This window comes from Prenolepis imparis, unplaced genomic scaffold (genome assembly GCF_030444845.1).
Source record: "Prenolepis imparis isolate NDT839.2.m4 unplaced genomic scaffold, iyPreImpa1.0 SCAF_10, whole genome shotgun sequence".
NCBI classification, from domain to species: domain Eukaryota; kingdom Metazoa; phylum Arthropoda; class Insecta; order Hymenoptera; family Formicidae; genus Prenolepis; species Prenolepis imparis.
This window is the reverse complement of record NW_028141168.1, coordinates 11575866-11590343: the sequence shown is the minus strand read 5'-3', so window position 1 is coordinate 11590343 and position 14478 is coordinate 11575866. Positions and strand designations below refer to the sequence as shown.

Genomic DNA, 14478 nt, shown 5'->3' with positions numbered 1-14478 from the left:
TTATTATTAGTTTATGCTTGTGGATTAATGTAGAATGTAGATCAATGCTAAGTAATGTGTAATTCCAGAAAAAATGTACATGTCGATACATGTATTGCGACAGTGAGACACTCCTCGGAATATAACATTATTACCTTATCGTATCAAATTTCGTTGCTTGAATATCCAGTGCAAACAAGGACGTGTGTCCAGCTGATTTGTTATCATCCCGAAACATTATGAAAACTATTTATGATTTAATAAAATAATTTTGTCATATTCTATCTCGCATTTTTCATTGATCATTATATATATATATATATATATATATAATAAATAAAAATCAATATATAACGGCTTCTTATTATTATAATAAATAAATTATTTACCATATGGTTGCTCTGCCGTTGTCCGATGCCACCCCGGGCCTCCTCCTCGTAGAAGTTTCGAAACACTCGCGTTACTTTGTTCCGTTTGCGACGCGCGGCGACGCCCGGGTTTTAGCTATCACATTTTTGACGCGTTTCGGTAAAACGCGAGACTCGCGAGAGCTTATTCGCGCACGAAAACCGAAGCTCCGTTTTCGCGTCGCCGCTTTTTTTCAAGGCTCATTTATCGGAGGGCCTTATCGAACGAAGATGATCAAAATGGCGACTTGGCCGCGACGCACTGAAGTCGCCGAAAGATGCAAGCGAGACGAACATTGAGCGAGATTCACGGCCGACGAGATCAATCTCGCGCTTGCGATCGCGATTACGATGTTGGTACGCGCGACACGATCGGATTTATACGATAATTAACCACCAAAGACACTAATTAACACACACTCGCGGACCGGACCGGCAAGGAGCGCGCGACCGTTAATCACGAACAGTGGAAAGTACCACGAGAACGTAGCAGCGCTTGTCGAACGAAAATGGCGACTTGGCCGCGACGCACTCAGAAGTCGCCGAAGGACGCAAGCGAGACGAATATTGAGCGAGATTTACGACCAACGAGATCATTCTCGCGCTTGCGAGCGCGATTACGATGTTGGTACGCGCGACGTGATCATATTTATACGATAATCAACCACTAAAGATACTAATTAATACATTCGTTCTTTCGCGGAGCGACAAGAAGCGCGCGACCTTTAATCACGAACCGACGAGCAGCAATGGAGCTAGACTGGCACCTGCCAGTTTCGGAACGCGCAACGACACGTCGCGCCACGTCGTAGTGGTGGGGGTATGTAGAGGTCGCGACGTGGGAGCTCGGCGAATCACATCTCGACTACATATCCCCACCCCCCCCACTACGCGGTGGCGTGACTTCGTTGCGCGTCCCGAACCTGGCAGTGCCAGTCTAGCTCCAGTGCTGTTCTTCGGTTGTTCGTGGTCGACGGTCGCGCGCTTATTGTCGGTCCGCGAAAGGATGGGTGTATTAATTAGCGTCTTTGACGGTTAATTATTGTATAAATCCGATCGCGTCGCACGTACCGACATCGTGATCGCGATCGCACACTCGAGATTGATATCCTCGGCCGTGAATTTCGCTCAATATTCGTCTCGCTTGCGTTCTTGAGCGACTTCAGTACGTCGCGGCGAAGTCGCCATTTTCGTTCGACAAGCGCTGCTACATTCTCGTGGTACTTTGCCACTGTTCGTGATTAACGGTCGCGCGCTCATTGCCGGTTCGGTCCGCGAGTGTGTGTTAATTAGTGTCTGGTGGTTAATTATCGGAAAAATCCGATCGTGTCGTGCGTATCAACATCGGAATCGTGATGATCGCAAGCGCGAGATTGATCTCGTCGGCCATGAATCTCGCTCGTTCGTCTCGCTTGCGTCCTTCGGCGACTTCTGAGTGCGTCGCGGCGAAGTCGCCATCTTCGTTCAACAAGTGCTGCTACATTCTCGTGGTATTTTCCATGGTTCCTGATCAACGGTCGCGCGCTTCTTGCCGGTTCGGTCCGCGAGTGTGTGTTAATTAGTGTCTGGTGGTTAATTATCGGAAAAATCCGATCGTGTCGTGCGTATCAACATCGGAATCGTGATGATCGCAAGCGCGAGATTGATCTCGTCGGCCGTGAATCTCGCTCGTTCGTCTCGCTTGCGTCCTTCGGCGACTTCTGAGTGCGTCGCGGTGAAGTCGCCATTTTCGTTGGACAAGACCCTGCGAGAAGTGGTCTTGAAAAAAAACGGCGACGCGAAAACAGAGCATCGGCCGTGCGCGAATAAGCTCTCGCGAATCTCGCGTTTAACCGAAATGCGTCAAAAATGTGATAGCTAAAACACGGGCGTCGCGAACAAGAAAAAGTAACGCGAGTGCAAGTGTTTCGAAACTTCTACGAGGAGGAGGCCCGGGGCGGGATCGGGCAATGGCGGAGCAACTACATGGTAAATTAATTATTATAATATTGAAAAGCTATTACATACTGATTTTTATTTATTAATGATCAATGAAAAATGCGAGAGAAACAGAATATGACAAAATTATTTTATTAAAACATAAATATTTTTCATAATGTTTCGGGATGATAACAAATCGGCTGGACACGGCCTTGTTTGCAATGGATATTCAAGCAACGAAATTTGAAACGATAGGTAATAATATTATTCCGAGGAATGTCTCACTGTCGCAATACATGTATAGACATGTACATTTTTTCTGGAATTACGCATTACTTCGCATTGATCTACATTAATCTACAAGTATAAAATAATAATAACCCAGAAAATTAAAACGTTTTGAAAAGTAAAAATAATATTATGTCGTTTTTTTTGAATATATTTTATTAAATGTTAGAAATTGTTATTAAAAATGTTTTTTTAAATTGATTTTTAAAAATATTTTAATCACAAAGTTTAAAATAAGACACTTTTTTAAATTTATAATTGGGAATGCGTAACTTTTTGTTATATTTTAATTATTATATAAAAATATAATATAATTTTAATATATATAAATTATAATACAATAAACACTGTTCCGATGAACAACCATTTTTTAAAGGTTAGAAACACTAAAAAAATTTGTATTTATTGTCGAAAAATTTCTATGTCCAGCTGAATAAATAATTTTTAACAATTCTGATAATCAGACTGGGAGAATTAATAGCTATTGATAAAACAAGTAAAAACGTGGAAACCGCATATCTCTAATTATTATAGTTTAAAAGATATCGATTTATTTCACTTTTACCACTTTTACGACGGGCCAGAAATTTTTAGACCTGTCATACTAAAGTTTGCGATAACTTTTTATATAACAATCTCAGCGCTTCGAGCAATAATAGTTGTTAATAAAACTCGTCCGGTGCTACCCAAAATTGTTAAAAAAAATATAGAAACGCTAAAAAAATTTTTATTTATTGTCGAAAAATTTCTATGTCCCGGTGAATAAATAATTTTTAACAATTCTGATAATCAGACTGGGTGAATTAATAGCTATTGATAAAACAAGTAAAAACGTGGAAACCGCATGTCTCTAATTATTATAGTTTAAAAGATATCGATTTATTTCACTTTTACCACTTTTACGACGGGCCAGAAATTTTTAGACCTGTCATACTAAAGTTTGCGATAACTTTTTATATAACAATCTCAGCGCTTCGAGCAATAATAGTTGTTAATAAAACTCGTCCGGTGCTACCCAAAATTGTTAAAATAACTAGAGAAACATTAAAAAAATTTTTATTTATTGTCGAAAAATTTCTATGTCCAGCTGAATAAATAATTTTTAACAATTCTGATAATCAGACTGGGTGAATTAATAGCTATTGATAAAACAAGTAAAAACGTGGAAACCGCATGTCTCTAATTATTATAGTTTAAAAGATATCGATTTATTTCACTTTTACCACTTTTCCGTCGGGCCAGAAATTTTTAGACCTGTCGTACGAAAGTTTGCGATAACTTTTTATATAACAATCTCAGCGCTTCGAGCAATAATAGTTGTTAATAAAACTCGTCCGGTGCTACCCAAAATTGTTAAAAAAAATATAGAAACGCTAAAAAAATTTTTATTTGTCGAAAAATTTCTATGTCCCGGTGAATAAATAATTTTTAACAATTCTGATAATCAGACTGGGTGAATTAATAGCTATTGATAAAACAAGTAAAAACGTGGAAACCGCATGTCTCTAATTATTATAGTTTAAAAGATATCGATTTATTTCACTTTTACCACTTTTCCGTCGGGCCAGAAATTATTAGACCTGTCGTACGAAAGTTTGCGATAACTTTTTATATAACAATCTCAGCGCTTCGAGCAATAATAGTTGTTAATAAAACTCGTCCGGTGCTACCCAAAATTGTTAAAAAAAATATAGAAACGCTAAAAAAATTTTTATTTATTGTCGAAAAATTTCTATGTCCCGGTGAATAAATAATTTTTAACAATTCTGATAATCAGACTGGGTGAATTAATAGCTATTGATAAAACAAGTAAAAACGTGGAAACCGCATGTCTCTAATTATTATAGTTTAAAAGATATCGATTTATTTCACTTTTACCACTTTTACGACGGGCCAGAAATTTTTAGACCTGTCATACTAAAGTTTGCGATAACTTTTTATATAACAATCTCAGCGCTTCGAGCAATAATAGTTGTTAATAAAACTCGTCCGGTGCTACCCAAAATTGTTAAAATAACTAGAGAAACATTAAAAAAATTTTTATTTATTGTCGAAAAATTTCTATGTCCCGCTGAATAAATAATTTTTAACAATTCTGATAATCAGACTTGGAGAATTAATAGCTATCGATAAAACAAGTAAAAACGTGGAAACCGCATGTCTCTAATTATTATAGTTTAAAAGATATCGATTTATTTCACTTTTACCACTTTTACGACGGGCCAGAAATTTTTAGACCTGTCATACTAAAGTTTGCGATAACTTTTTATATAACAATCTCAGCGCTTCGAGCAATAATAGTTGTTAATAAAACTCGTCCGGTGCTACCCAAAATTGTTAAAATAACTAGAGAAACATTAAAAAAATTTTTATTTATTGTCGAAAAATTTCTATGTCCAGCTGAATAAATAATTTTTAACAATTCTGATAATCAGACTGGGTGAATTAATAGCTATTGATAAAACAAGTAAAAACGTGGAAACCGCATGTCTCTAATTATTATAGTTTAAAAGATATCGATTTATTTCACTTTTACCACTTTTACGACGGGCCAGAAATTTTTAGACCTGTCATACTAAAGTTTGCGATAACTTTTTATATAACAATCTCAGCGCTTCGAGCAATAATAGTTGTTAATAAAACTCGTCCGGTGCTACCCAAAATTGTTAAAATAACTAGAGAAACATTAAAAAAATTTTTATTTATTGTCGAAAAATTTCTATGTCCCGCTGAATAAATAATTTTTAACAATTCTGATAATCAGACTTGGAGAATTAATAGCTATCGATAAAACAAGTAAAAACGTGGAAACCGCATGTCTCTAATTATTATAGTTTAAAAGATATCGATTTATTTCACTTTTACCACTTTTACGACGGGCCAGAAATTTTTAGACCTGTCATACTAAAGTTTGCGATAACTTTTTATATAACAATCTCAGCGCTTCGAGCAATAATAGTTGTTAATAAAACTCGTCCGGTGCTACCCAAAATTGTTAAAATAACTAGAGAAACATTAAAAAAATTTTTATTTATTGTCGAAAAATTTCTATGTCCAGCTGAATAAATAATTTTTAACAATTCTGATAATCAGACTTGGAGAATTAATAGCTATCGATAAAACAAATAAAAACGTGGAAACCGCATGTCTCTAATTATTATAGTTTAAAAGATATCGATTTATTTCACTTTTACCACTTTTCCGTCGGGCCAGAAATTTTTAGACCTGTCGTACGAAAGTTTGCGATAACTTTTTATATAACAATCTCAGCGCTTCGAGCAATAATAGTTGTTAATAAAACTCGTCCGGTGCTACCCAAAATTGTTAAAAAAAATATAGAAACGCTAAAAAAATTTTTATTTATTGTCGAAAAATTTCTATGTCCCGGTGAATAAATAATTTTTAACAATTCTGATAATCAGACTGGGTGAATTAATAGCTATTGATAAAACAAGTAAAAACGTGGAAACCGCATGTCTCTAATTATTATAGTTTAAAAGATATCGATTTATTTCACTTTTACCACTTTTACGACGGGCCAGAAATTTTTAGACCTGTCATACTAAAGTTTGCGATAACTTTTTATATAACAATCTCAGCGCTTCGAGCAATAATAGTTGTTAATAAAACTCGTCCGGTGCTACCCAAAATTGTTAAAATAACTAGAGAAACATTAAAAAAATTTTTATTTATTGTCGAAAAATTTCTATGTCCAGCTGAATAAATAATTTTTAACAATTCTGATAATCAGACTGGGAGAATTAATAGCTATTGATAAAACAAGTAAAAACGTGGAAACCGCATGTCTCTAATTATTATAGTTTAAAAGATATCGATTTATTTCACTTTTACCACTTTTACGACGGGCCAGAAATTTTTAGACCTGTCATACTAAAGTTTGCGATAACTTTTTATATAACAATCTCAGCGCTTCGAGCAATAATAGTTGTTAATAAAACTCGTCCGGTGCTACCCAAAATTGTTAAAATAACTAGAGAAACATTAAAAAAATTTTTATTTATTGTCGAAAAATTTCTATGTCCAGCTGAATAAATAATTTTTAACAATTCTGATAATCAGACTGGGAGAATTAATAGCTATTGATAAAACAAGTAAAAACGTGGAAACCGCATGTCTCTAATTATTATAGTTTAAAAGATATCGATTTATTTCACTTTTACCACTTTTCCGTCGGGCCAGAAATTTTTAGACCTGTCGTACGAAAGTTTGCGATAACTTTTTATATAACAATCTCAGCGCTTCGAGCAATAATAGTTGTTAATAAAACTCGTCCGGTGCTACCCAAAATTGTTAAAAAAAATATAGAAACGCTAAAAAAATTTTTATTTATTGTCGAAAAATTTCTATGTCCCGGTGAATAAATAATTTTTAACAATTCTGATAATCAGACTGGGTGAATTAATAGCTATTGATAAAACAAGTAAAAACGTGGAAACCGCATGTCTCTAATTATTATAGTTTAAAAGATATCGATTTATTTCACTTTTACCACTTTTACGACGGGCCAGAAATTTTTAGACCTGTCATACTAAAGTTTGCGATAACTTTTTATATAACAATCTCAGCGCTTCGAGCAATAATAGTTGTTAATAAAACTCGTCCGGTGCTACCCAAAATTGTTAAAATAACTAGAGAAACATTAAAAAAATTTTTATTTATTGTCGAAAAATTTCTATGTCCAGCTGAATAAATAATTTTTAACAATTCTGATAATCAGACTGGGTGAATTAATAGCTATTGATAAAACAAGTAAAAACGTGGAAACCGCATGTCTCTAATTATTATAGTTTAAAAGATATCGATTTATTTCACTTTTACCACTTTTACGACGGGCCAGAAATTTTTAGACCTGTCATACTAAAGTTTGCGATAACTTTTTATATAACAATCTCAGCGCTTCGAGCAATAATAGTTGTTAATAAAACTCGTCCGGTGCTACCCAAAATTGTTAAAATAACTAGAGAAACATTAAAAAAATTTTTATTTATTGTCGAAAAATTTCTATGTCCAGCTGAATAAATAATTTTTAACAATTCTGATAATCAGACTGGGTGAATTAATAGCTATTGATAAAACAAGTAAAAACGTGGAAACCGCATGTCTCTAATTATTATAGTTTAAAAGATATCGATTTATTTCACTTTTACCACTTTTCCGTCGGGCCAGAAATTTTTAGACCTGTCATACTAAAGTTTGCGATAACTTTTTATATAACAATCTCAGCGCTTCGAGCAATAATAGTTGTTAATAAAACTCGTCCGGTGCTACCCAAAATTGTTAAAATAACTAGAGAAACATTAAAAAAATTTTTATTTATTGTCGAAAAATTTCTATGTCCCGCTGAATAAATAATTTTTAACAATTCTGATAATCAGACTTGGAGAATTAATAGCTATCGATAAAACAAGTAAAAACGTGGAAACCGCATGTCTCTAATTATTATAGTTTAAAAGATATCGATTTATTTCACTTTTACCACTTTTACGACGGGCCAGAAATTTTTAGACCTGTCATACTAAAGTTTGCGATAACTTTTTATATAACAATCTCAGCGCTTCGAGCAATAATAGTTGTTAATAAAACTCGTCCGGTGCTACCCAAAATTGTTAAAATAACTAGAGAAACATTAAAAAAATTTTTATTTATTGTCGAAAAATTTCTATGTCCAGCTGAATAAATAATTTTTAACAATTCTGATAATCAGACTGGGTGAATTAATAGCTATTGATAAAACAAGTAAAAACGTGGAAACCGCATGTCTCTAATTATTATAGTTTAAAAGATATCGATTTATTTCACTTTTACCACTTTTACGACGGGCCAGAAATTTTTAGACCTGTCATACTAAAGTTTGCGATAACTTTTTATATAACAATCTCAGCGCTTCGAGCAATAATAGTTGTTAATAAAACTCGTCCGGTGCTACCCAAAATTGTTAAAAAAAATATAGAAACGCTAAAAAAATTTTTATTTATTGTCGAAAAATTTCTATGTCCCGGTGAATAAATAATTTTTAACAATTCTGATAATCAGACTGGGTGAATTAATAGCTATTGATAAAACAAGTAAAAACGTGGAAACCGCATGTCTCTAATTATTATAGTTTAAAAGATATCGATTTATTTCACTTTTACCACTTTTCCGTCGGGCCAGAAATTTTTAGACCTGTCATACTAAAGTTTGCGATAACTTTTCATATAACAATCTCAGAGCTTCGAGCAATAATAGTTGTTAATAAAACTCGTCCGGTGCTACCCAAAATTGTTAAAATAACTAGAGAAACATTAAAAAAATTTTTATTTATTGTCGAAAAATTTCTATGTCCAGCTGAATAAATAATTTTTAACAATTCTGATAATCAGACTGGGTGAATTAATAGCTATTGATAAAACAAGTAAAAACGTGGAAACCGCATGTCTCTAATTATTATAGTTTAAAAGATATCGATTTATTTCACTTTTACCACTTTTACGACGGGCCAGAAATTTTTAGACCTGTCATACTAAAGTTTGCGATAACTTTTTATATAACAATCTCAGCGCTTCGAGCAATAATAGTTGTTAATAAAACTCGTCCGGTGCTACCCAAAATTGTTAAAAAAATATAGAAACACTAAAAAAATTTTTATTTATTGTCGAAAAATTTCTATGTCCCGCTGAATAAATAATTTTTAACAATTCTGATAATCAGACTTGGAGAATTAATAGCTATCGATAAAACAAGTAAAAACGTGGAAACCGCATGTCTCTAATTATTATAGTTTAAAAGATATCGATTTATTTCACTTTTACCACTTTTCCGTCGGGCCAGAAATTTTTAGACCTGTCGTACGAAAGTTTGCGATAACTTTTTATATAACAATCTCAGCGCTTCGAGCAATAATAGTTGTTAATAAAACTCGTCCGGTGCTACCCAAAATTGTTAAAAAAAATATAGAAACGCTAAAAAAATTTTTATTTATTGTCGAAAAATTTCTATGTCCCGGTGAATAAATAATTTTTAACAATTCTGATAATCAGACTGGGTGAATTAATAGCTATTGATAAAACAAGTAAAAACGTGGAAACCGCATGTCTCTAATTATTATAGTTTAAAAGATATCGATTTATTTCACTTTTACCACTTTTACGACGGGCCAGAAATTTTTAGACCTGTCATACTAAAGTTTGCGATAACTTTTTATATAACAATCTCAGCGCTTCGAGCAATAATAGTTGTTAATAAAACTCGTCCGGTGCTACCCAAAATTGTTAAAATAACTAGAGAAACATTAAAAAAATTTTTATTTATTGTCGAAAAATTTCTATGTCCAGCTGAATAAATAATTTTTAACAATTCTGATAATCAGACTGGGAGAATTAATAGCTATTGATAAAACAAGTAAAAACGTGGAAACCGCATGTCTCTAATTATTATAGTTTAAAAGATATCGATTTATTTCACTTTTACCACTTTTCCGTCGGGCCAGAAATTTTTAGACCTGTCGTACGAAAGTTTGCGATAACTTTTTATATAACAATCTCAGCGCTTCGAGCAATAATAGTTGTTAATAAAACTCGTCCGGTGCTACCCAAAATTGTTAAAAAAAATATAGAAACGCTAAAAAAATTTTTATTTATTGTCGAAAAATTTCTATGTCCCGGTGAATAAATAATTTTTAACAATTCTGATAATCAGACTGGGTGAATTAATAGCTATTGATAAAACAAGTAAAAACGTGGAAACCGCATGTCTCTAATTATTATAGTTTAAAAGATATCGATTTATTTCACTTTTACCACTTTTACGACGGGCCAGAAATTTTTAGACCTGTCATACTAAAGTTTGCGATAACTTTTTATATAACAATCTCAGCGCTTCGAGCAATAATAGTTGTTAATAAAACTCGTCCGGTGCTACCCAAAATTGTTAAAAAAAATATAGAAACGCTAAAAAAATTTTTATTTGTCGAAAAATTTCTATGTCCCGGTGAATAAATAATTTTTAACAATTCTGATAATCAGACTGGGTGAATTAATAGCTATTGATAAAACAAGTAAAAACGTGGAAACCGCATGTCTCTAATTATTATAGTTTAAAAGATATCGATTTATTTCACTTTTACCACTTTTCCGTCGGGCCAGAAATTTTTAGACCTGTCGTACGAAAGTTTGCGATAACTTTTTATATAACAATCTCAGAGCTTCGAGCAATAATAGTTGTTAATAAAACTCGTCCGGTGCTACCCAAAATTGTTAAAAAAAATATAGAAACGCTAAAAAAATTTTTATTTATTGTCGAAAAATTTCTATGTCCCGGTGAATAAATAATTTTTAACAATTCTGATAATCAGACTGGGTGAATTAATAGCTATTGATAAAACAAGTAAAAACGTGGAAACCGCATGTCTCTAATTATTATAGTTTAAAAGATATCGATTTATTTCACTTTTACCACTTTTACGACGGGCCAGAAATTTTTAGACCTGTCATACTAAAGTTTGCGATAACTTTTTATATAACAATCTCAGCGCTTCGAGCAATAATAGTTGTTAATAAAACTCGTCCGGTGCTACCCAAAATTGTTAAAATAACTAGAGAAACATTAAAAAAATTTTTATTTATTGTCGAAAAATTTCTATGTCCCGCTGAATAAATAATTTTTAACAATTCTGATAATCAGACTTGGAGAATTAATAGCTATCGATAAAACAAGTAAAAACGTGGAAACCGCATGTCTCTAATTATTATAGTTTAAAAGATATCGATTTATTTCACTTTTACCACTTTTACGACGGGCCAGAAATTTTTAGACCTGTCATACTAAAGTTTGCGATAACTTTTTATATAACAATCTCAGCGCTTCGAGCAATAATAGTTGTTAATAAAACTCGTCCGGTGCTACCCAAAATTGTTAAAATAACTAGAGAAACATTAAAAAAATATTTATTTATTGTCGAAAAATTTCTATGTCCAGCTGAATAAATAATTTTTAACAATTCTGATAATCAGACTGGGTGAATTAATAGCTATTGATAAAACAAGTAAAAACGTGGAAACCGCATGTCTCTAATTATTATAGTTTAAAAGATATCGATTTATTTCACTTTTACCACTTTTACGACGGGCCAGAAATTTTTAGACCTGTCATACTAAAGTTTGCGATAACTTTTTATATAACAATCTCAGCGCTTCGAGCAATAATAGTTGTTAATAAAACTCGTCCGGTGCTACCCAAAATTGTTAAAATAACTAGAGAAACATTAAAAAAATATTTATTTATTGTCGAAAAATTTCTATGTCCAGCTGAATAAATAATTTTTAACAATTCTGATAATCAGACTGGGTGAATTAATAGCTATTGATAAAACAAGTAAAAACGTGGAAACCGCATGTCTCTAATTATTATAGTTTAAAAGATATCGATTTATTTCACTTTTACCACTTTTACGACGGGCCAGAAATTTTTAGACCTGTCGTACGAAAGTTTGCGATAACTTTTTATATAACAATCTCAGCGCTTCGAGCAATAATAGTTGTTAATAAAACTCGTCCGGTGCTACCCAAAATTGTTAAAAAAATATAGAAACATTAAAAAAATTTTTATTTATTGTCGAAAAATTTCTATGTCCCGGTGAATAAATAATTTTTAACAATTCTGATAATCAGACTTGGAGAATTAATAGCTATCGATAAAACAAGTAAAAACGTGGAAACCACATGTCTCTAATTATTATAGTTTAAAAGATATCGATTTATTTCACTTTTACCACTTTTCCGTCGGGCCAGAAATTTTTAGACCTGTCGTACGAAAGTTTGCGATAACTTTTTATATAACAATCTCAGCGCTTCGAGCAATAATAGTTGTTAATAAAACTCGTCCGGTGCTACCCAAAATTGTTAAAAAAATATAGAAACACTAAAAAAATTTTTATTTATTGTCGAAAAATTTCTATGTCCCGGTGAATAAATAATTTTTAACAATTCTGATAATCAGACTGGGTGAATTAATAGCTATTGATAAAACAAGTAAAAACGTGGAAACCGCATGTCTCTAATTATTATAGTTTAAAAGATATCGATTTATTTCACTTTTACCACTTTTACGACGGGCCAGAAATTTTTAGACCTGTCATACTAAAGTTTGCGATAACTTTTTATATAACAATCTCAGCGCTTCGAGCAATAATAGTTGTTAATAAAACTCGTCCGGTGCTACCCAAAATTGTTAAAATAACTAGAGAAACATTAAAAAAATTTTTATTTATTGTCGAAAAATTTCTATGTCCAGCTGAATAAATAATTTTTAACAATTCTGATAATCAGACTTGGAGAATTAATAGCTATCGATAAAACAAGTAAAAACGTGGAAACCACATGTCTCTAATTATTATAGTTTAAAAGATATCGATTTATTTCACTTTTACCACTTTTCCGTCGGGCCAGAAATTTTTAGACCTGTCGTACGAAAGTTTGCGATAACTTTTTATATAACAATCTCAGCGCTTCGAGCAATAATAGTTGTTAATAAAACTCGTCCGATGCTACCCAAAATTGTTAAAAAAAATATAGAAACGCTAAAAAAATTTTTATTTATTGTCGAAAAATTTCTATGTCCCGGTGAATAAATAATTTTTAACAATTCTGATAATCAGACTGGGTGAATTAATAGCTATTGATAAAACAAGTAAAAACGTGGAAACCGCATGTCTCTATTTATTATAGTTTAAAAGATATCGATTTATTTCACTTTTAGCACTTTTACGTCGGACCAGAAATTTTTAGACCTGTCATACGAAAATTTGCGATAACTTTTTATATAACAATCTCAGCGCTTCGAGCAATAATAGTTGTTAATAAAACTCGTCAGGTACTACCCAAAATTGTCAAGAAAATTATCAGAACTTTAAAAAAAATTTTTTTTAAGGTGACACGTTGAAAAATTTCTATGTCCGACGGAATAAAATTTTTTTAACAATTCTGATAATCAGGTTTGGGGAATTAATAGTTATTGATAACACAAAAAAAACGTGGAAACCGCATGGCTCTATCTATTATATTTTCCGAGATATCGATTTATTTCACTTTTACCACTTTTACGCCGGGCCAGAAATTTAAAGTCGACCTGTCATACGAAAATTGGTTTTAACTTTTTATATATCAATCCTAGTGTTTGGAGCATTAATAGTTATTGATAAAACTCGTTTGGTGCTACCCAAAATTGTCAACAAAACTATCAAAACTTAAAATATTTTTTTTTAAAGTTGACATGTCGAAAAAATTCCATGTCCCGCTGAATAAAAATTTTTTTGCAGTTCTGATAATCAGGCTTGGAGCAATAATTGTTATTGATAGAACACGAAAAAACGTGGAAACCGCATGGCACTATCTATAATATTTTCCGAGATATCTATTTATTTCACTTATACCACTTTTCCGTCGGGCCAGAAATTTGTCGACCTGTCATACGGAAATAAATCGATATCTCGGAAAATATAATAGATAGAGCCATGCGGTTTTCATGATTTTACTAGTTCTATCAATAACTATTAATGCTCCAAGCCTGATTTTCAGAACTGTAAAAAAATTTTTATTCAGCGGGACAGAAATTTTTCGATGTCAACTTTAAAAAAAAATTTTTTTAAAGTTTTGATAGTTTTGTTGACAATTTTGGGTCGCACCAGACGAGTTTTACCAATAACTATTAATGCTCGAAGCGCTAGAATTGATATATAAAAAGTTATCGAAAATATTCGTATAACAGGTCGAAAAATTGCTGGCCCGACGTAAGAGTGGGATAAAGTGAAAAAAATCGATATCTCGAAATCTATTATAGATAGAGCCATGCGGTTTCAACGTTTTTTCTAGTTCTATCAATAACTATT

General features: G+C 32.3%; 1 long non-coding RNA gene across 1 annotated transcript in view; it reads left to right on the top strand.

Moving 5' to 3' along the window:
- Positions 1–2273: 2273 nt before the first annotated feature.
- LOC145941885 (uncharacterized) overlaps positions 2274–14478 on the top strand; it is a 137892-nt gene continuing 125687 nt past the window's right edge. Inside the window, exon 1 of the long non-coding RNA XR_014426254.1 lies at positions 2274–2354. This is a non-coding gene — a long non-coding RNA (uncharacterized LOC145941885). The remainder of the gene's footprint in view (positions 2355–14478) is intronic.